This window comes from Pinus tabuliformis, chromosome 7 (assembly GCF_031772625.1).
Source record: "Pinus tabuliformis cultivar Carrire ecotype Pingquan chromosome 7, CPIR1, whole genome shotgun sequence".
NCBI classification, from domain to species: domain Eukaryota; kingdom Viridiplantae; phylum Streptophyta; class Pinopsida; order Pinales; family Pinaceae; genus Pinus; species Pinus tabuliformis.
The window spans coordinates 348,487,791-348,513,228 of NC_142293.1; positions in this window are offsets into that span (position 1 = coordinate 348,487,791).

The following is a 25,438-nucleotide window of genomic DNA, read 5'->3' on the forward strand; positions in this document are numbered from 1 at the left end:
GAGTATAGCTTCAGAGGCTACTCTCTAGATTGTTCAACTAGATGTTGGGATAGACTGTGATGTTTTTTGATAATAAAATTTGTGTGCAGCTTACAAAAAATCCAGTGTTTCACGATAATACAAAGTATATTTAGATCAAGTATCACTACATTTGTTATATGGTACATAAGGGAGCAATGAGGCTCTTGTATATCTCCATTGATGAGCAGATGATTGACATTCTCACAAATCCTTTGTATCAAGAAAATTTTGTATACTTCAGAGACAAGCTTGGATTAGTGGAGAACTCCTCTATCAGTGAGAGGGAGCATTGATGTGACATCAATAGGATCATGGCTTCGACTGTTGGTAAGAATAGGAGCTCGGCTTGGACTATTGATTGGTGGAAAAAAATGGTATGGATCAGACTATATTTTACAATAGGAGTGTTATAGGCAATTTTGTCACATCTAGCCAATAGGCCTTCAACTAGATCAATCAACATCCTTTGACCCCTTTTTTTCATCATCCTTACACAAAGCCCTAAGAATGAACCATTCTAATCCCTATGTTTCTACCTGAAAACACCTTGTTTAAGTAATTTTAAGGACCAATGCACCTTGGTCTCTCACTGGCCAGCGTTGACTACCAGGTTTCCCTACTCTACACCTGCATTTATCACCGACAAGTTGCTCAGTGTTGGGGGTGCCCTGATTCTATGAATTCAGGAAAACAAAAAAGAATCTTGAAGCTTCCTCTTCCAGAAGCTTTCGGGATCTATTGTAACCATTTAAGGCTCAGATAAAATTTTTGAATCCTATCCCATCCTACCTTGGAGTTTTCATCCCTTATCCCTTGAGCTCATCCTCCCATCAAGAGTGGATCTCAAGCCCAAGTTGGTAAAAGGATAAGAATTTTTGAACTACATCCTTCACCTATATATTTATTGTCGTCCATATGCAATGGGTTGGCTTTTAGAGAGTGATTATACCATTATTATACTATTGTGAGAGATATCATTCCATGCATTTGGGTGATTGGAGGTGTACTTTGTGACAAGGAAATGACAAGTCAACTTGGAGGAGCTTTCCTACAAAATAAACACCTATTTTTGGTTATAACTCACTCCATTTTTATTAATACAAAGAGCTCTTTTTTTCCTATATAATATGATGTTATGGTTTCATATATTTCAATACCATGTTGATCTATTGAATAAAGTGATTAGATGATGTTGCATAGATTTCTTGGATCGTTGACTTGTGTTATCTGACTATGCAGGTTCTAAATATAATGATCAGAGCTAAGATTGGAGAATTCAAGCTAAAGAAGGAGTGAATAATACGAAATATTGTAGGTATGATTCATCCCATTATCTATTTACTTTAAGGAAAACATTAGTCCCTTTGTCTTTATGTTGTTTTAGGTCAGTCCACTAGGCTTAGGGAAGATACTTTTGTCCACAGTTGTAGATTCCGCATAACAAATTGGTGACCATACTCAGGAACTGTGTATTCCCTTGGTGGTATCTTTGTCCATTGTGATTTCCTTACGTCTTATTTAGATTCTTACTATCTTATTCAGTCAAGAATAGACCTAGGAAGACCTTTCATTGAGTCTCAATTGCAATCCTTGTTCAAGAACTTTGCATTCCTTTGATCTTCTAAAAGAGTGTTGCACTCAATATGATCCTTCATTGTGCATTTTTTGAATATCATTGGTGCCTCATTTGCACTTATGTTGGCCCCTATTCATGCACAATTTTTATTTTTTCTTGATTTTCTCTTTTATCAGCCTTGTTCCAGCTACTCTTCCTCGAGTCTTCGAGTGTCTTATGGTCTCTTTGAAACCTCCAATTGGTTTCCTTTTGTTTTATTACCTTTGGTAAGGATTTGTTTAAATATTTTCCTTTGTTCTCATCATTAGGTCATTTTCAAACTGACCTTGTTTAATCATTGAGTGCTTAGATGAATTGGTGTTCTAGTCATCATTCTAAAAAACTTGTTTGAATTGGTGATTATACTTTGCATCTTAGTTTTCTTCATTTTCAAAAATTAAGTGACTTGAAAAGAAAAATCTTTGCATTGACATTTATGGTTTTGTGTGTGCATCCAAAATAGAACAGTTGCATTTAATATGGAATTGCATTTTGCACATTGTTTGTTGCATATTGTTTTTTGCATACTCTTTCCTCTTCCCTTCCTTATATGGATTTTCATTGAATGAGAAAGATTTCATTTCCTCATGCTAGATTTCATTTTAGGATATTTAGGTGACATTCGTGGTGAGCCCCAAAATTGAAACTTAATTGAAGATAAACATTAAAATTTATTGAATCAACCCAAGGAGAATTTGTAACATTAACGCAAGCATTTATAAGTATACGCTAGATACGTGTTCTAGTGTCATTAAACATAGTAGTTGTTTTTTTCCAGCATTGTATCCCGGAGGTGAAATCTCATTCCACGTATGTGAGTGTATAGGATTGTTCTCCATGTACCTTTCAGTATATTAGACAGTGCTCCACGCATTTAAAGTATATGGAAATGCTCTCATCGAACGGTTACACATTAGACAACACTACTACAGACTGCACTTTCATACCATCAATTTTTTTTTTGGAAGTCCCCTGTAGGTTTCTATCCTTGGCATAGGTAACCAAATCAGCTACTTTGTGTGTCATGATACAGTAAACATAACGTTTGGGGATATTTCTTTCATGTATATTAATTCCTTGGTTTTCCAAGGTGTATATTGCAGTTCATGGTTTCTCGGTAATCCTTTATGCCTAGTTTACCCTCTCTCTTTTTTTTATTAATTTCTAAAATTTGTTATTCAACATGGAATAAAAAAATCCCCCACCTTGTTGTTCGCATAGAATGAAAAATAAGCCTCCTCTTCTAGCAAAGGATACTCCTAGTTGTCTCTAGAAGAATAAGAAGACACAAACTACTGAATTGGTAAATTCAGGAACTACTTTTGGTCCTTCTCTTGAGTTTGATCAACCATAATTATATTTCCCTTTGAGTACTGACACTGAGATCACCTCTACTTTTGACGATGAATCTGACAAAATCGAAACAAAAGTACCTGAAATCTTATTTCCTGAGGTTATTGAACCTGAGTTTCCTTAGTCAAATACTTTACTACATGAGGTTGTTGAACTAGAGGAACCTCATCCATCCTCACCTGTCACTTCAGGACATTCCCCTTCTCTTCCTTTGTCTCAAGCAAAACCTCCAACCGTATATCTTGGACCTGACAGTGAACTTCTTCCATATTATCTTGTGAGTATTGAATAGATACCACAAGAAGAGCCTTGTCCGTCTACTCTTGTTCATTAGAGTGGACTCCATTTTTATCATACCAATCCTCTTCCTCCTCTTTAGACTCTAGCACTAAATCCTTTACTTGATTCCTTTGACTCATCCGTGGATTTCTTGCAGCAATACTCATTAGGATTGTTAATCATGATTGGATCCGATTTGACTTACCAACCCATTTACACCACTATGGTTGAGACATCAAATGTTGCTTCCTCATCCATGTTTGCAACATCACCAGAGGCTCATATATATGGTGGCTTGTTTGTCCCACCTAGATATCAGTCTTTATCTGGTACCTTCTCTGGTGCAGCTTCCAATCCTTTCACCTCTCCCATGTCATCCATGTCGGGAATTCCATCTAGCACTTCTCTTATGAACATTAATTAGTCGCCTACACCTACAGCTGAACAACGGGTTGGCCCTTATGTTAGTGGACAAGGTTATCATCAACAACCTAACTCTCCTTATGTTGGGTTCCCTCCATCTAGGTTTCATTTTCCTCCATCATCCCCTACTCATATGGCAGGGGGGAAACCTATTATTGGTATACCTCAAATTGGTAATCAGCCTTATTATAATCCTCCTTATCCTAGGATGGTTGTTAGTGTTTGGAAACATACTTTTCCCATCCAACCTGGTTCATTTTGGGACCGATTGTTGAATCCTAAACCTGTGTCATCTTCATCTCAAATTCCTACCCATCAATTTTGTACCTCAACAAGCTCAAATACATGCAAGTCAACCTTTACAAGTTGTTTTTTCATCTTAACCTATTTAGTCCGTATTTGGTACCCCTGAGGCTCCACTTACCCAACCTTTATAAGGTACCTTATAGTCTCAATCAGTTGAGCAAGGAATTCCCCAAATTCCAGTACGACAGACTATATATAGTATGACATAGCCCCATTCAAACCCACCTTATGCTAGGATGATGCAAAATCCAATAGGGAAACAATATAGACCTTATCAAGGCATTCCTCAAGTACCTTTTCAAGGCCAACATATCCAAAGCCAATCATTCCAACCTTTACAAGGTTATCCTAGAGCTGGTCAACAAGGTTACACGTATGTTGGTTACCAGAATCCTCCTTATTTTAGTGCCCAGGTTCCTCTTTATCAGAAATCTCCTTATCCAGGAACACAAATAACTGTTTCTCAAGCTATTCCTTCTTATCTGGGCTATCATCCACCAGATTTTGACTGGCAGATACCTTTTGTGGTGACTCTCAAATTTCCATATTTGACTCAGCTCACCAATGATCCCATTGCTCGTTTGCCATGGTGGCCAATAATTCCCACTAAATTTCCTTATGATATCGCAAAGTTAAATGGGAATCATAGAGAAGACCCTTCGACCCATGTCATGACGTGTCTTATGTGGTGTCCTTCAAACTCCCTTAATGATGATTCCATACTATTATGCCTTTTCCAATGTACTCTTAAATGTACCACAGCTAAATGGTACATTGAGTTACCTAGAGCTTCGTTTCACGATTTCATTTCCTTGGCTACCACCTTCCTCAAGCATTTCCAGCTACCCATCTGATATGAAACTAGAATGAAACTTTTGACCAACATTAAACAAAATAAAGCCACTCACATTTCATATCACATTCATGAGTGGCGACGTCGTCGTTGGTTGGTTAAGACCTATGTTCCAGATCAATTGTTAATGGAATGGCTCATTAAATACATGTTTCCATCTATCACAAAGGATGTAGCTAAATGCGGGGTCGTGACTGAAGAGAAATTAATTACTCATGTTTAATATTTTGAACTAATCTATACCCAATATAGCATGCTCTATGAAAAGATACTAGATTCTCTAAGACCTTCGAACTTTGTTCCTCCCACTTTTTGTAAAGAACCTCATGTTGTTGATGGCATTATTAGTTCTACCAGTTGGCAGATATTGAGAAAACCAGATGGTGTTGCTCTCACTTCTTTTTCTCAAAAATATTCATCCAATCCTCCTATGGCTTCTTCTTTCGATATAAATGTTGTTTCATATAATAAATGAAAATCTCAATAGCAACTAGGAAGCAAGAAGAAAGGAAAAGGAAAAAAGAAGAAAGATTCTTCTCTGTAGGACAAACAAACAAATCAGTCCTATGATGAGAATTGAAAGAATCGCTACCCATGCTTGATTTGTAATGAGGATCACTTTACTCATGACTATCCTCACCGCGTGGAAGTGAACTAGTTTCTAAAATCCTCCACTTCTCCTACTGTGTTGACTAACTCGTTTCCCAATCAGGATACCCACATAATTGCTCAGGACCCTTCTTCCTATAACACGGTTTTAATGCTTTCTTTTATGAAGCATAAATAGGATGTTATGGTAACTACTTGGAATAAGCACTATGGTAATGTGAATCCTCTAAAAGATCAAGCTATTAATAAACCTTCCAATTCGACATCACCTCCATTTGATCCTTCTCCACCCACAATTATTGTGGTGTTAACTATTAAGCCTTCAAAGGGAATTATTCATAAATCTACTTTCAAACCTCACACCAGGGCTGCTCAAAATTATAATGTAGTTGAAGACTTGGCTTAGTCTCCATCAGCTATGTTGACCCTCTAGGTGTTGCAAATCTACCCCACCCATAAAAAGGCTTTGCTTTCATCTATCAGATGTGTGGACCCTTCATATTCCAACCTAGTTGTTTTCAATCATGAAAACTATACTCGCCTTCCATCTCAATTGGCCTTCATCATCCAAGTCATCGTCCATGGTAAGAAAATGCATGTTTCTATTGTGCACGAGGGAGCCTCAATCAGCATCATGTCCATGTCTTGCTGGAAATTGATTGGTTCTTCTCAACTGATTTAGTCAACTACAACATTGAAATATTTTGATGGGAGAACATATAAGTCTTATGGTATTCTGAATTCCTTACTAGTAGAATTAGGGGGGAAAACTGTATCCATAAAAGTGGAATTTATTTATGGACCTCTTGATTATAATATTATATTAGGTCACACATGGGTTTACACCATGGTCATGGTCATTTCAACTTATTTATGTATTATCACATTTCCTCATAAGGGCGGGATTGTGGCCATTGACCAACTCACCTTTTTCGCCTTCGATTCTCATGTTACTGGAAGTGTCTTGCTTGTAGGGGAAACTCTACATTCTTATCAGCATGTCAGGGTTAGACTACTGAAGGATTCCTCACTCATGGGAACCTTTTCAATTCCTCCTCCTCAGCTTTGTGACTTATCATCTTTGGTTTCCTATATCAATATGATATTGTCTTCTACCATCCAAACTAATCCATGGATTGTACCAGATGAAACTAGCATCCATAGTTCTGACGACTGAATGTCTCTTAGCCCCATTAAAATTTATTACGAAGCCATCTATTTGGATTGTGTGGCTCACACCTTCTCTTCGATCAATTGGGTTGATCAATCATTGGATTACGACACCCCTTCTAGTCTATTCTCTCATATATTCTCTACCAATGATAGCATCATGGAGATCATGATGCCATATGATGTGTCATGGGATGATCATCACCATCGTTCCTCATTACCAGATTCTATTGAGGATAATCTCGATGATGTGTATCTACCCAATGTCATCTAATATTTTACGAATTTTGTTTCCATTAACGAAGTCAATTCTAAAAATAATCTCTTGAATATAGAAGATACGATACCTCTTGATATCGTTGTTAAACCAAGTATTGTTGAAAATCTACACATTGGTGTGTCTTTCTGTCCATCCAAGATTGGGACCTATAAAACCCTATTTTACAAGTTCATGATGTCTTTTCCTAGACCTATGAGTAAATGTCAAGTATCAACCCAAATATAGTGGTGCATGAGATTACAACATATCTTGATTCTAAACCAGTCTGGGAGCACCTCTTTCTGATCCATCCAAAGAAGGTTGTCGCAATAAAGAGTGAAGTTAAAAAACTCCTTCATGTTGGTTTCATCTAAGTTGGAATCTAAGAGTGAAGAAGATGTAGAGATAGAACACCCAATATATTATCTAAGTCAGAATCTCAATGATACCAAAATTAGGTGTACCCACATAGAAAAGTTGGCTTTGGTGGCCGTTCAAGCCATTCAAAGTTTCCACCATTACATCTTTCTCTGGAAAACTACAGTTGTTTCAAATTGCAAACCTATGACATACATTTTGTCATGTTAATTGCTGGAGGTTAAATAATCTAAATGGATCATAATCCTGCAAGAGATTGTCCCAGAATTCATCAAATCTAAGTCAAAGACATCCTTGGTTTTTGATGACCTTATGTGTGACCTTCCTTCCCCTAATTCTGAATCGACATCTGACTATTCTATCCCTGACGAGTCATTGTTTATGATTTTGTCATCTAACCTGTGGTATGGAGACATTTTGATATATCTCCAAACCTAAACTTTTCGGTATGATACCTCTCGCTCCGAGCAATGACTTATTTGATACCAAGCCAAGAATTACATCATTATTGTTGATAACCTATATCGACACTGTATTGATACGATTTTATAAAGGTGCCTCACGCATCATGAGGTTGATAAATTCCTTAATGAATTCCCCTCAGGGGCATGTGGTGGTCATTTTTTTGATAATGCTACTGTTCAGAAGATCCTACATGTTGGTTACTTTTGGCCTACCATTTTTCAATATTGTATGCTTGTTGTCCAAAAGTATCATGAATCTCAACTTTATGGTCATAAGACTTGTGATTTGCCTGCTCCATTGCATCCCATTATCGTTGTCGGACCATTTGCGAAATGGGGTATCAAGTTTATGACATGTAACCCTCACTCGTTCGGGGGGAAATGTTATATCATTGTTGCAAAAGATTATTTTACTAAATGGGTCGACGTGATGCTGACATTTAATAACACTAGTGAAATGGTTGCATACTTCTTTTTCAATCATGTTATCGCATGGTTTGGTGTTCCGCAAGCCATACTTATGAATCACAGAATGAATCTCTGGAATTATATGATGACTAAACTAACTACTAAACTACGACTTTCCCATGAAAGTTCCACTCCCAAATATCCTCGAGCTAATGGATAGGTTGAAGCTATCAATAAAGTTTTTAAACTATGCTTCAACGCATGGTAGGGGTCCATAAATTGAACTAGCATTTGCTTCTTTATGTTTCCATGTGGGCATAATGAACCTCAGTAAGGAATGCTATTGGATTTACACCCTTTTAGTTGGTTTATGGTCTGGAAGCAATCCTTCCAATCGAATGTGATATTTTGTCACTAAAACTAGATGTAGAACTTCCTCCTGCAACTTCTGTAGAAGAGGAACATATTTTACATATAACTCGATTAGATGAGACACAATGTGATGCCTCTATGGCTAATGAATCTCATAAAAGATGTATCAAGGTGCAATATGACAAAAGTGTCAAGCCTCATGTCTTCTCAGAAGGAGACCTTGTTCTTTTATATGACCAAGAATCTGATAAGATAGGATAAGGAAAATTCCAACCTATGTGGTCATATCCATATATTTTCAAGCGTGTTCTTGCAAAAGGGGTCTATGCCTTAGTCAATTTTGATGGAATTCCACTGGCGTGGCCTAGAAATGGGTTGTACATAAATAAATATTGTGCTTGATCGCATGTGTAGTAACATTGTGTACATATTGTGTATAGGCGTGTTGAGTGTGTTTACGGTGTGACTCTTTAGAGTTTCCTAAGGTTTTTATTGATCCATTTTACTTTGGTTTTTAGATGTCAGCAACCCTTGAACCATATTTTGGTTATGATGATGGTTCTAGTCATAGTACTCAGAACCTATCCTCCGCAGTGTGGGATATCTTTGCTCCAAATGGCAAGTTATTGAGTTTACAAGGGATTTGTACTTGTCTCTCTACCAAAAACATCGTTGAGTATAATACAATGGTATAGCTACTGTCTAATGCTATTTCACATGGTATATACCATTTAGTCATCAGACTTGACTCACAGCTCGTGGTACTACAACTTGCTAATGTTTATTTGGTTAGAAGTCCTACCATCTTACATATCTTTTTTAGGGTTCGCCTTCTAGAAAGACATTTTTATTTCATACAATATGAACACATTTCCATAAATCTAAACACTTTGATAGATGTGCTTGCTAATCATATTTTAGATATACATTTGCAATGAATGTAAATAAGCTTCAATACACATCACACAATTGAAAACATAATAGGAACACAAAAATAATATATATATATATATATATATATATATATATATATATATATATATATATATATATATAGAGAGAGAGAGAGAGAGAGAGAGAGAGAGAGATAAAGTTTGGTTTTACAAAATTTGTGCCTGAGACACATATGGTCACACAGCCCATATAAAAACAACATGCAAATATCTAAGTAGACTAATCAAAGTGCTCATGATAACAAGCCATTGCATGAGATATCTTGCGTAGTAGCTGAACAATACAGCTAGGTACTTCGATGGGGTGTTGTTGAAGCCACATCAGAATCTATTTGATCATGGTATCATATATCCTGTGTGTCAACCCCTCCATGTGGTGCAACACCTATGTTAGCATCTCAACTACATTAGGATCCCATAGTGCATCGTGTCCTAATGCAACAACCTTTGTTGGTTCTATTTCCGCTTGTTGTTGTTCTCCTGCACAACGGAGATATGAAGCACCTATTGGTCGAACATGCCTAATATCTACATGAATAAATCAATAGTTTAAGTCTTGGAAACATCAAAAACAAAAACAAAAAAATTGTAAAACTTTCAAAAAATCAAATGGTCAGAATATCTTGCCTATAACATCCCATTTCTCACCCTCAAGAAGCCCGAGTTCAACGTCATCACACAAATCCATCCCTCTGTATGGATAATCATTGACCATAATGATTTGCCTACACATCCATCCAAAGCAGGTTGGTGAGAACCCTCAAATCCATGGAACATATGATCTATCCACCTCCTCATCCATGGAACCCTCAAATAAATGGGTTCAAGCGTAATCTGTTGAGGTTGAAGTAATGGAATCTACTCTAGATACCAAGATGGAACTGTAACCAAAGTTTTTCAACTTTCCCTCTCTTGCTTTAGAAAGTTGTTCTTTCATATTAACCAACACTCCCTCACTCCAGTTGAAGATTTTTGGCTCCAAACACTCCACACCATACTACATGTATAATCTGCTAGTTACACGAAGTGTTGAGCTACCTGCCAATTTGGCCTAACGATAAATAATATCGTTCTTAATGGAAAATGGGTTACATATTTTATGTTCATATTTCCATCTCTAATGGGCTTAGATCAAGGTTTGCAGTAAGTAGTGATATAATATTTCATCATTTCCCCACCCCTTCTCCCGCCTAAGAGAGAGATGTGGGAAACTCTCCTCAATAAAACCTATCAGAAAATATATATCTTCTATTGTAACTTATCTCAACCAGATGTTCCCCAAATCTGAATGCATGTGCTTGCACATCCTATGCATGAAAAAGATATGATAGTAATTTCATTTGTTGCCTCCTACCAGGAAGCCAGAAGAATTTCAACAATCCACATTTATTGAGTGCCTAGATGGAAGCAGGGTCATTAGATGCATTTAAATCTTGTTCTTCGTGTTCTCTTTATCTTTAGAAAAAATCCATTTTGTGTTAATGAAGACCTGAAGCATCAAGAAGAGACTCATTAGGATCTTTTCCATGCAAGAAAAATAAAAATAAAAAATTGAAGGGAATCTGGAAAACATTTTTTGAATTTGCGCCCAATGCACCGTCAAGAGGAAATATAGTGCATTGCAACCCTCCCTTGCAATATACCCTCACTTAGGTGCAACACACCTTTCGACCCTTTGGGACTGTGTTGGTCCTAGGGTGAGTTTATTAAACCCTAGGGCCCTAAAAAATGCCTAAAACTTGTATGAAAACACAAAATGATACCATGAATTAAAAGAGAAAGGTCTTAGATCTTACCTAGAAGTGATGATGCTTGGAACAATCCACTGGATTGAGTGCAATTAGCTACAGAAGATCGGGGGAAAAGCCTACACATAACTTTCACTTTTGAAGGTAAATGTGAAATGGTAAATATGAATAGTCATTTTGGATATTTATGGTTGTTTCTTCCATTATTTTATTCACATTTAATGTTTTGACATAGTAACAACCTATTTTTACCATGAAACGGGTATTTTTAACCCTTTTTGTGACGTTCTAAGCGGGTCAATAGTTGTTTGACGGATTGTGTCATGTTTTGAACATATTATTTTGATCAAGAAGCACACTTTTATCACTTTTTCAGGCTCCATAAACTCACGAAAAAGGAACCCCCTGGAGTCCTCTTTCAGCTCTTTTCGAAATCCCAAAATACAAAAATATTGTCGAGCACTTGTCTTTTCGAATTCGTTAAAGTAAATGAAAATATGTCCACTCAATATAAGCTTAACCCTTTTCTAGATTGAGATAGACAAACTACAAAAAAGGAATACCTTAGTCGAACATGGCTAAGAGGTTATCTTGGGTATTATTTTCTACCTTTTCGAACCTAAGGGACTGCATACGAAAAGGAACATCTAGAGTTTTCTTTACCGCTTCTTTTTCAAACCTTTTGAACATGAAAAAGATATCAAGTTTACTTTTGTTGGACTCATTAAAACATCAAAAAACAATGGAATCATCATTCATGACATGATCGAACCACTCCTTCTTTGATTTCATTAAATATTGTCAGAGGGATTGATCTGAAGGATGAACTTAGAGATCAAGCATATTTTATCCTCTTCAATCTTGTTAAAAAAGAAAGAGGTATTGACCAGTGTGGTTGGGGAAAATGGGAAAATAGGGTACTCCATTTTTTAATGGCAGCAAGTCGCTCTTGAACATAACACTCTTCCACTTCATGTCCATGGCTGTTGGGTTGGGAAATCTTCTTGTCTTTTGGTTTATCATACTGTTTCAGAGCCTCCATTTTTTGTTTTTGGTAAATGCTTCCAACTCCATTTCAGTGTCATCGTTCTGTTCAAGAGAAGTATTTCAATTAATATCTACTACAATACTCCTAAGCCTTCATTCCATGTTTTCCTTTCCTGATCGAATTCTGTAACAACATCATTTTGATCATTCTATCTCAAATCATCATACTTGTTTCATGTCACTGATGGGGGATCCTCCCGCGATGGGTTGCTTCCTATCAACATCATCTCATTATCGAGGAAGTTGACTTAGAAACACCCCTTGGTACCATAAAGCTTTCATACATCAATGGAAAGTTTCCTCACTATCAGTGACAAGTTTACATCATTGGCCTTTGACCAAAATATTTTGTGTGATGTTTGACATCAACTCATTTATTCACACCATATAGATTGTACTAGTGTACCTTGAGAGCCATTAATATCATCAATGGTTTCTCTCACATCTGTTAATGGCTTACATCATTGGCTAGTAATCAAAATTTGTCTACCATGTTCAACTCCAACTCATTCATGCACATGGTTACACTTGTACATTATTTGGTTGTGTTAACAAGATAGAAGACCCCAGATCTAGTTTCATCCATCCGAAATGTGATATTAGGAGTAATACAGTATCACAATGTATGATGTTTATGATCATACAGACATTCATCCAGTCATGGGTCCACCATTTGTCATCTGTGAACATGTATTTTGATCATTTTACATGTAATGTTAGTTTATGTGTTGATTATAGGTATGCATCCCTCAGAAAAGATGTCATGATGTAAATGCATTGTGATAGATCATGATCTTGCCAGATATTCTTGATCACGACTTGTCATAAGGTAAAGCACTTCAGTCATTAGCTATCATTTATGACTTTTTGCTTTAGGGGGCAATCTATTATAGGCCATTTTGTCACATCTGGTTAATAGGCCTTCAACTAGATCAATCAAAATCATTTGACTGCATCTTTTCATCATCCTTTCACAAATCCATAAGCATGACCCATTCTAATCTCTGAGATTTTTCCTGAAAACACCTTGTTTCAGTCATTTTAAGGACCAATGCACCCTAGTTTCTTACTCGACAGCGTTGACTACCAGGTTTCCCTACTTTGCACCTACATTGATCACCAGCAGGTTTCTCAGTGTTAGGGGTGCGCTGAATTTAGAAATTCTGGAAAACAAAAGAGAATCCTCAAGCTTCCTCTTCCAGAAGCTTCCAGGATCTATTGCGATCAGGTGCTCAAAATTTAGCTCAAAATTCAAAGTTGTCAAATTGGAGTAGAACCTAAATGATCACACAGTTCTCTTCATCCTAAATCCATTGCAACTCATTTCGCATGAAACAAACATCATATGCTCCCAGAATCATGTTTTGTTCACTTTCCCAAACAGGCAAATTTTTGTAAAAAAATTGACAACCCAGTCAGTAGTTTGTACTGCTAACGTGGCACTGACTCTTCAGATCTGTTAGGTCCCTATACTACTAGTGTAACCCCTTATTGTTATTAGTACGACCCCCCTATTATATTGTTGTGCCCATGTAGTCCCCATATTTTTATTATTGTGCCTCATAGAAGCCCACTATTGTTATTATTGTGCCCCTACATTATTATTGTTATGTCAACTCTGATTATATTATGACCCCTTAGACTCCTATATAAAGAAAGGAGGTCTTTTCATTTGTATCATCCAAGAATTGTTCATTTGTGTAATGTAAAGGAGGTTTCCCCCTTGAAGAGGCTTATTTCTAAGGTGTTCATCTATCTTTTCTATCTCTTTGTGAGCTGTTTTCATAACATTTGGTATCAGAGCTTTGGATTCTAGGGTTTCGCAGCTCCAAATAGATCATCGTGGAATTTTCGCTATAATTGTTTTGCTACGATGTTTCAGAATCTAGAAAAAACCCATTTGAGAAGAAATCATTCTAAACCTCGGATCCTAATTTCAAATCTTGTCACGCTATATTTTCGGAGATATGATCTGAGGAAGTTAGAGTTTTTGCAAGATCCATAATTTCATTTCAAACAGGTCATTGTGGACTTTTCGTTATAAAGTTTTTTCTACGAAGGTTCATACTCTGAAATTAAAACCCATTTGAGCCGAAATATTGGTGAATCTTGGGCCAAAATTTCATATCTTGTCTCTATATATGTTCAGAGATATAATTTGAGGAAGTAAGAGTTTTGCATACTCCCAAATTTCATTCTAAACAAGTGACCTTGGGAAAATCATCATAAGTTTCTCTCTGAGCATCAGATTGAAATTGCCTAAGAAGTTACATAAAGAGGATGGATTTTAGTTTTATTTTTATATTTTTCAGATTTGAAGGTCAAAACAGTGACATGTGGCACTTCGGACAATTCGCTTTACTGAACTAGTCTATAATTAGGTCATCATGGGAGATTTGCAATAACTCTTCCTTGTAGAATCCAATTTTGATTAGACTTGCGGGGTTAGAAAGAGGACTCAGAGGGCTACTACAGGACACAATTGCAGAACTTGGATATCTGAAATTACATATTTACAGTTGTTTAAATATCGAGATCCTAAAATCAAGAAAAGGCAATATGAGGAAGTTTTATGGTAAGGATCCAGTAAATTGGATACTAAAGATGGAGCAATATTTTGATCTACATGAGGTGAAACTATTATAAAAGGTACGTATTGCATCTTCATATTTTTAATTGGATCAATTTTTATGGTATAAAGGGCTTTGTTCTCATAAACCACTTGTTACGTGGTCAATTTTCATGAAGGAAATGATAGCACATTATGAGGATACAAAGAGAAACACCTTCTTTAGCCAACTGATAAATCTCTAAAAAAAGTGTTCAATGGCAGAGTACATTGAGGACTTTCAAAAATTAAATATAAGGGAAAATGATATTTTAGAGAAGCATAGGATTGATGTCTCCATAGGGACTTTAAAGGATAACATTCAACATGAGGTTCGTCTTTGGGAACTTGATTCATTGGAGAATGCATTCAAGTTGGCAAGAAAAGTGGAAAGCAAAATTATGGCAACAAGGAAGTCTACCCCTCACAACTATAAAGATGGATGTGTTGTTTCTCCTAGCCTTCCACAACTTATAAGGTTGACACCACAACAATTGGAAGAAAAAAGAGGAAAAGGGCTTTGCTACAATTGTGATAACAAATACATTAAAGGTCATAAGTGTGCTAAGAAGAAATTATTTTAAATTGATTGTGAAGAGGAGGAAGAAAATGATCAAGAAACGTCAAAAGAAGAGGATATACACTAGGAACCAACCCCAGAGAAAGAAGAAATGAATCTGACCATATCTTGTAAAGCATTGGCAAGAATTACCACTCCTAAAACTCTCAAGATAGAAGGACATATCAAGAAGAAAAAGGTTCAAGAAGTGAAAGATCACCTCGAGAAGGAAGAAATGAATCCGACCATATCTTGTAATGCATTGGCCAGAATTACCAATCCTCAAACCATCAAGATAGAAGGACGTGTCAAGAACAAAAATGTTCAAGAAGTGAAAGATCACATTGAGCATCAAGAAATGAAGTCAACCATATCTTGTAATGCATTGGAAGAAATTACCACTCCTCAAACTCTCAAGATAGAAGGACATATCAATGAGAAAAAGATTCAAGCAGTGAAAGATCACATCGAGCATCAACAACAAGTTCTCCAACTTTTAAAGGATAATGCCACTTTGATGCAGAATTGAATGAAACAATAGGAAAATCAACATCGTATTGAAAGAAGTTTTGATGTAGGCGATTGGGTATTTTTACGGCTACATCTCAAGCAAGCTATTTATGAGAAGGAAATGTTGGAAATGCTACATGCACTTAAGAAATGGCGACCTTACCTAGTGGGAAGACACTTAAACGTAAAAATTGATCATGATAGTCTTAAATACTTTTTAGAACAAACATTATCTTTATAAGAACAGAAAAAATGGGTCACAAATATGTTGGGTTGTGACTTTGAAATCATCTACAAAAAAGGGAAGCAAAATGTTGTTGTAGATGCACTCTCAAGAAAGGATGAGGGTGTGGAAGCATTGTTTTGTACTATTTCTATTATCCAACTAGATTGGATAAACAAAGCAAGGGATGAATGAAAGAAGGATGAAGAAGTGTGGCCACTCATTTAAAAGTTGCAAAAGATCCCAGTTCAAACAATATTGCTAGAACTTGATGAGGAAGGAAAAATCATATTGGAACTTGGAGCAGTCAAAGAAACAAGAACTCGACAGCTACGGAATCGATCAATTTCAGAGTATCTCATCAAGTTGAAGAACTTACCCGCTGAAGATTCCACATGGGAAGAAAAGAATTTTATACAGAAGCATCAAGAACTACTCAAGTGTTGAGGACAACACTTTTTGAAGGAGAGGGGCATGTTAGGTCCCTATACTACTAGTGTAACCCCTTATTGTTATTAGTACAACCCCCCTATTATATTGCTGTGCCCATGTAGTCCCCATACTATTATTATTGTGCCCCATAGAAGCCCACTATTGTTATTATTGTGCCCTTACATTATTATTGTTATGTCGACTCTGATTATATTATGACCCCTTAGACTCCTATATATAGAAAGGAGGTCTTTTCATTTGTATCAACCAATAATTTTTCATTTGTGTAATGTAAAGGAGGTTCCCCCCTTGAAGATGCTTATTTCTAAGGCGTTCATCTATCTTTTCTATCTTTTTGTGAGCTACTTTCATAACATTTGGTATCAAAACTTTGGATTCTAGGGTTTTGCTGCTCCAAACAGACCATCGTGGAATGTTCGCTATAACTATTTCACTATGACGTTTCAGAATCAAAAAAAAAAAAACCATTTGAGAAGACATCGGTCTAAACCTCAGGTCTGAATTTCAGATCTTTTCGCACTATATTTTCAAAGATATGATCTGAGGAAGTTAGGGTTTTGCAAGCTCCATAATTTCATCTCAAATAGGTCATTGTGAACTTTTCGCTATAACGTTTTTTATACAAAGGTTTAGACTTAGAAATTAAAACCCATTTGAGCCGAAATCATGGTGAATCTTGGGTCCAAATTTTAGATATTGTCTCTCTATAGTTTCGGAGATATAATTGTAGGAAGTTAGGGTTTTGCATACTCCCGAATTTCATTCTAAACAGGTGACCTTGGGAAACTCATTATAACTTTCTCTCTGAGCATCAGATTGAAATTATGTAAGAAGTTACATAAAGAGGATGGAATTTATTTTTCTTTGTATATTTTTCATATCTGAAGGTCAAAACAGTGACATGTGGAACTTCATACAAGTTCGCTTTATTGAACTAGTCTATAATCAGGTCATCTTGGGAGATTTGCAATAAATCTTCCTTGCAGAATCCAATTTTGATGAGACTTGCGGGGTTAGAAAGAGGACACAGAGGGATACTACAGGACACAATTTCAGAACTTTGATATCTGAAATTACAGATTTACAATCATTTCAATATCGAAATCCTAAAATCAAGAAAAGGCGATATGAGGAAGTTTTATGGAAAGGATCTAGTAAATTGGATACTACAGATGGAGCAATATTTTGATCTACATGAGGTGAAACTATTACAAAAGGTATGTATTGCATCTTCATATTTAGAACCAAATCGATTTTTATGGTATTGAGGGCTTTATTCTCGTAAACCACTTGTTACGTGGTCAATTTTCACAGAGGAAATGATAGCACATACAAAGAGAAATACCTTATTTAGCTAACTAATAAATCTCTAACAAAAGTGTTCAATAGCAGAGCACATTGATAACTTTCAAAAATTAAATATAAGGGAAAATGATATTCCAGAGAAGCATAGGATTGATGTCTCCATAGGGACTTTAAAGGATAGCATTCAACATGAGGTTCATCTTTGGGAACCTGATTCATTGGAGAATGCATTTAGGTTGGCAAGAAAAGTGGAAAGCAAAATTATGGCAACAAGGAAGTCTACCCCTCACAACTATAAAGATGGAAGTGTTGTTTCTCCTAGCCTTCCACAACCTACAAGGTTGACACCACAACAATTGGAGGAAAAAAAAGGAAAAGGGCTTTGCTACAATTGTGATAACAAATACATTAAAGGTCATAAGTGTGCTAAGAAGAAATTATTTTACATTGATTGTGAAGAGGAGGAATAAAATGATCAAGAAACGTCAAAAGAAGAGGATATACACCAAGAACCAACCCCAGAGAAAGAAGAAATGAATCTGACCATATCTTGTAAAGCATTGGCAAGAATTACCACTCCTCAAACTCTCAAGATAGAAGGACATATCAAGAAGAAAAAGGTTCAAGAAGTGAAAGATCACATTGAGAAAGAAGAAATGAATCCGACCATATCTTGTAATGAATTGGCAGGAATTACCACTCCTCAAACTATCAAGATAGAAGGACGTATCAAGAACAAAAATGTTCAAGAAGTGAAAGATCACATCGAGCATCAAGAAATGAAGCTGACCATATCTTGTAATGCATTGGAAGAAATTACCACTCCTCAAACTCTCAAGATAGAAGGACATATCAATAAGAAAAATATTCAAGGAGTGAAAGATCACATCAAGCATCAACAACAAGTTCTCCATCTTTTAAAGGATAATGCCACTTTTGTGTAGAATCGAATGAAACAACGCGCAGATCAACATCATAGTGAAAGAATTTTTGATGTAGGCGATTGGGTATTTTACGGCTACATCTCAAGCAAGCTATTTATGAGAAGGAAATGTTGGAAATACTATATGCACTTAAGAAATGGCGACCTTAACTAATGGGAAGACACTTCAATGTAAAAATGGATCATGATAGTCTTAAATACTTTTTAGAACAAATACTATCTTTAGAAGAAAAAAAAAATGGGTCACAAATATGTTGGGTTATGATTTTGAAATCATCTACAAAAAAGGGAAGCAAAATGTTGTTGCAGATGCACTCTCAAGAAAGGATGAGGATGTGGAAGCATTTTTTTGTACTATTTCTATTATCCAACCAGATTGGATAAATGAAGCAAGGGATGCATGGAAGAAGGATGAAGAAGTGTGGCCACTCATTCAAAGTTGCAGAAGATCCCAGTTCAAACTATATTGCTAGAACTTGACGAGGAAGGAAAAACAATATTGGAACCTAGAGCAGTCACAGAAACAAGAACCCAACAGCTACAGAATCGATCAATTTCAAAGTATCTCATCAAGTCGATGAACTTACCCGCTGAAGATTCCACATGGGAGGACAAGAATTTCATACAGAAGCATCAAGAGGTACTCAAGTGTTGAGGACAACACTTTTTGAAGGAGAGGGGTAGGTTAGGTCCCTATACTACTAGTGTAACCCTTTATTGTTATTAGTACAACCCCCCTATTATATTTTTGTGCCCATGTAGTCCCCATATTCTTATTATTGTGCCCCATAGAACCCCACTATTGCTATTATTGTGCCCTTACATTATTATTGTTATGTCGGCTCTAATTATATTATGACCCCTTAGACTCCTATATATAGAAAGGAGGTATTTTCATTTGTATCATCCAAGAATTCTTCATTTATGTAATGTAAAGGAGGTTTCCCCCTCAAAGAGGCTTATTTCTAAGGCGTTCATCTATATTTTCTATATTTTTGTGAGCTGGTTTCATAACAAGGTCTATGTGGTGCTTTGACTGGTCAATGGGCTCGACGAATCATCAGTTGACATGTGGCCCAGCCAGAGGCCACCACGTGGTAGCCCGAGGGCCACAAAAATTTTTGGTTGATTCCAGGCAGCAGCAACGGGGGTTGAAGCCACAACTTCCAAGAAAAAGACCAAGGTCATTTACCAATACTCTATACCATTATTTCTTTATATATATATATATATATATATATATATATATATATATATATATATATATATATATATATATATATATATATATATATATATATATATATATATATATATATATATATATATATATATATATAACAGCTTGTATTGATTTAAAGATCAACGGAATGCGCATTCAGGGGAGGGGCCAGCCCAAGGGGTTAGCCCATGGTCGTACCATCAGCACGTGAGCACTGGTGGAGAGGACCAAGGGGCCCGACCGACCAGAGTGGGCCGTTGTCCTTCACCTTGGGCACGTGGCACCCCAATATGGCCATGTTTTTCATATATAAGGTGTTAGAGGACATTTAATGCGTCCAACAAATTTGCCCAAAATTTGGTGAAATTGTTGCTTCATTAACACATTTTAGGGAAAATTTGTAGGATGGTGGTAGATTTTGGGAAATTTTCAGTGCAATTAGCGAAAAATTTGGAAACGCCATAACTTCTTCAGTTTTTTTTTACCAAATCAGGAGCAAAAGGAAGCTACATATGCACTTTTGGGCATTCTGGAGCCATTGGAACATGTTTTAGATATTTTTTAGCATTGTAAATTGATGTATACACATTTTTTAGCATAATAGAGAGGGCCAAGCCATTGGAAGTTGGACCAAGGAGACGTAGCCTAGGAGGGGTGAACTCCTTCATCATGTGCTTCTGTGATACTATTTATGGTGATGTTTATGTTTGTTATATGTTGTTGTTCAGTCATTTGTTTATGATAATTTACACATAAAATTACATAAAAACACTCAAAACTCACGTTTTAAACTTGCAAATAATCTCATGAATCCTTAAGCATATTTAAAATATTCTGAAAATGAATTTAGCACAACAAAACTAATTTTCCCAATCAGATCAATTTTGATATCATAGTTCTTGGTTTTCATTGTTCAAGAAGGATTTAACTGTTTGCAAGTGAATGTCATGCTTACAAGGTTGAAGCTCAAGAGAGGAGAAGGGAAGCTGGTTGAAAGTCCTGAAGTTGGGTCATGGAGAAGGAGTGCAAGGTTGCCACACTCTCCACCACCAGTTCTTCGTCAATTTGTAGTTGAGGCTTCAATGAGCATGTCACATGAAGGAGAGCCTACAAACATGACAGAGGATGAGAAGGTCTTTAGGAAGGATTTCTTTGACATGACAAAGATGTTGAAGGTCCTCTATGAAGAGAGGAATACCAGAATACAAGGTGAATGCTCCAAGCCTCCCAAAGGAGAAGATTCTTTAGGAGGAGGAGGAGGTAATGGAAATGGAAACCTCCACCCTCTCCACCATATTCTTCATCTTCTTCTTCACAGACATCTTCATCTTCTTCCACTAATACAACCCTTATTCATTCTCATCAACATACCTCAAAAGGAATTGGTAAATCACCCCTTTTAAAACATGATGTTAAATTTGAATTGCCCATGTATAATGGTGAAGTGAATGCAGAGAAGCTTGACAATTAGGTTCATCAGTTGGAGGTCTATTACAAAATTCAAAACTTTAAAGAGGATGACATAAAGATTCAATTAGCTTCCTTGAGGCCGGAGAGTGAAACACTAGTATGGTGGGAATCAAAGACACAAGAAGAGATAAAAAAACATAGTAAGATATCAATTTATTGGTTTGATTTCACTGCTGCAATTAAAAGACAATTCTACCCTCTAGCATATATGCAGAAAGTTGTCATGAATTGGAAGAACTTTAGACAACTTAAAGGTCAAAATATGCAATATTCCACACAATAATTCAAAAAAAGGTTGCTAATGTTAGGTGTATATTTGCAATCACAAGACACGTTGTTGAAGTACAGAGGGGGTTTACACAATTACCTTAGGCACACTATCCTTATGTTTAATCCCAATAACCTATATGAGGTGTGTGTGCAAGCCATTCATATTGAGGCAAGAGGAAAAATTACACCAGAAGAGGGGAGTAAAAATCCATTTAAGGGTAAAGGAAAAGAAAAGGGTTTTAAAGGGAAGGGAAAGAAAAATGCATCTATTAAGAAGGAAGGAGATAAATTAACATGCAAGCATTGTTCCAAATAGGGTCACGATGAAGCTCATTGTTGGAAGATTCATCCCAAGATGAAACCAAAGAAATTCAAAAACAAGGGAAAACAAAAGACAGTTGCAACCACTCAACAGGATTTGGGATTCGATTTGGGTGATGAAACTAAAATTACAGCCATGGGTATGAAAGAAAAGAATCCATTGCCAGCACTAGTACTTCAAATTTACACAATGAAACTCCAAATGAAAAGAAGAGGATAGAACTTTTTCACATAAGGGTGATCTTAAAACATAGCAAAATCGATACTCTTTTCGATAGTGGCTCTCAAGCCAATCTTATCTCTAAAAACATTGTTAAAAATTTAAACTTAGAAACCATTCCACATCATAAACCAAATCCATTACAATGGGTGTGAGACAATGCACAACTGCAAGTAATTAGAAAGTGTAAACTGAAATTTTCCATTACTGCAAATTTCATAGATGAAGTGGAGCTTGATGTTGTGTCATTAGACATATGTGGTATAGTTTTGGGCAGCCCGTATCTCTATGACATAAAACTATCTTCCATAGACATGAAAATAAATACCATTTGTTCAAATATGGAGTAGAATATATTGCGAGAGCTCATAGCAAGAAACTAAATATTTCACTTGTTAATGCGGGGTAGATGAAAAGACTAGTGACTTCTAGCAAGACTTTTTGCCTTCTAATGATCAAACGCAAGAATGATGTTGATAATGAAGGTTTCCAAGGTTGTGATTCAAGATAGAAATCTGAATTGGTTGATGTTGTTAACCAATATGATGATATGTTTCAGGAAACAAAAGGATTACCTCCCAAGAGAGGAATCCAACATGAGATACAGTTACAGCAAGATAGTCCTCTTCCTATCATTGACATGTATAGGATGTCAGTGATGGAAAGTGCAGAAATTAAAAAGAAACTTCAAGAATTGTTGGATAAAGGGATCATTAGGCCATCTTCTTTTCCATGTGGTTCACCCATTTTTTTGGTGCCAAAGAAGGATGGAACATGGCACATGTGTGTTGACTTCTGTGCTTTGAACAAGATTATAGTAAAGAATCGTTACCCACTGCCTAAAATAGATTATTTACTTGATCAATTGAAAGATGAAAAGTATTTTACTAAGTTGGACTTAAGGAATGGCTACCACCAAATTCGAATTGCTGAAGGATACATTTGGAAGACAACATTCAAAACAAAACAAGGTTTGTTTGAATGGCTAGTTATACTTTTTGGTTTATGTAATGCTCCTGCTACCTTCATGTGTGTGATGAATGATGTGTTGAGGCCATTTTTTGATGATTTTGTTATAGTCTACTTAGATGACATCTTAATTTTCAGTAAATCTCTTGATGAACATGTCATGCATGTGAGAAATGTACTTGATGTCTTAAAGAAAGAACAGTTGTATTTAAAGATGTCAAAGTGTGAGTTTGGAAAAAATTATTTAGTTTACTTGGGTCATATTGCTGAAGGAGGTGAGTTGAAAATAGATCGTGTTAAGAAATTTACGGGCAGAGAGATAAATTATTACTGAGATTTAAAAATATTTACATAGAGAAATAACAAAATAACCAACAACAATACACATAAATATTATGCACATAATATTTATCCAGGAAAACTCCAAATCCAGGGGAAAACCCAACCCAATGAGATCTCATTAGCATTGGCCAAAACTCTGGCCAATCTGTCCAAGTGAGCCTTCACCACTCACCTCCAGGCCTACATTGCAATGAAGTATTCCCTGCCTTTTATATGCTCAATTACATGCAATACCACAGACCATAATACCGTGGGTACACTATACTATGTGCCCAAAACCACTACTATTTAACCAGGTCAACCTTGACTCAAACCCCGAGTCAATTTTACCTAAAAATTACCCCCTTAAACTTGACTTGGGGTTCCTTAACTAAATCCAGCCAAAACCTACTAAGTGAGACAATCCCGCTCACTCTAGCCCTCCCCCTTCAAATTTGTTACATGGGATTTGTTAACCTGACATCCCCCTATTAGCTAGGTCTAACCTAGACTTTACCAGTAATTACCTAGGGGTAGCCCTTACCCCTTCAAATTTTTTTACCCAGGATTTGTTAACCCATCATCCCCCTATTACCCAGGTCTAACCCAGAATTTATCAGTGATTTGTTAACCCCACATCCCCCTATTACCTAGGTCTAAACTAGACTTTACCAGTAATTACCCAGGGGTATGCATGCCTTATCAGGTCTTACAACAGTATGCCCATTTACATGCAAATTAAAAATTTCACTCCATTATAATATTTTTTAATTTTTTTTACCCTTGTTGTTGTCTTTGTACATATGACATCAATCTCCATATAAAAAGAACCCATCTACCAAATTACATGGATCACCAGCCATTGTAACCGCCAGTTCTCTAGGCATTCTTTTCAGGCACATGGTTCATCAATTAATTAATCCACGTGAACATATCCTCCTCATCCATTGAATCTCTCATGACCCAATAGTTTGTAGCTTTGCTTCACAATCTATGGCTTTTGATCTAGATCTGCAAGGAAAACTCGATTATCTCTCTATCTACCAGGCTAATACAAGCCCTTGGCAATAAAAAATGTCCTTCTGAAGCCAACTTAGCTTTGATACCAGTTGTTAAGAAATTTACAGGCAGAGAGATAAATTATTACTTAGGTTTACATAGAGAAATAATAAAATAACCAGCAACAATACACATAAATATTATGCACATAATATTTATCCAAGAAAACCCCAAATCTGAGGAAAAACCCAACCCAATGAGATCTCATTAGAATTGGCCAAAACCCTGGCCAATCCAACCAAGTGAGCCTTCACCACTCACCTCTAGGCCTACATTATAATGAAGTATTCCCTGCCTTTTATAGGCTCAATTACATGCAATAACACAAACCATAATACCATGGGTACACTATACCATGTGCCCAAAACCACTACTATTTAACGAGGTCAACCTTGACTCAAACCTAGAGTCAATTTTACCTAACAGATTTCTCTAAGGTTAATGTCATTTTGAATTGGCGAAGGCCGAAGACAGTTACTGAGGCAAGAAATTTTTGGGAGCAACGCAATATTGGAGGAAATTCATTGCTAACTTTTCTTCTATGACAGCACCTTTGCATGCATTGACAAGTGTGAAAAAGGTTTTTGAGTGGGGAGGAAAACAACAAAAGGCTTTCAATACATTAAAGGAAAAGATCAGTTCAACTCCAGTACTTTCACTTCTAGACTTGAGACAGTCATTTGTGATCCAAACTGATGTTAGTGACTACGCCATGGGTGCAGTTCTC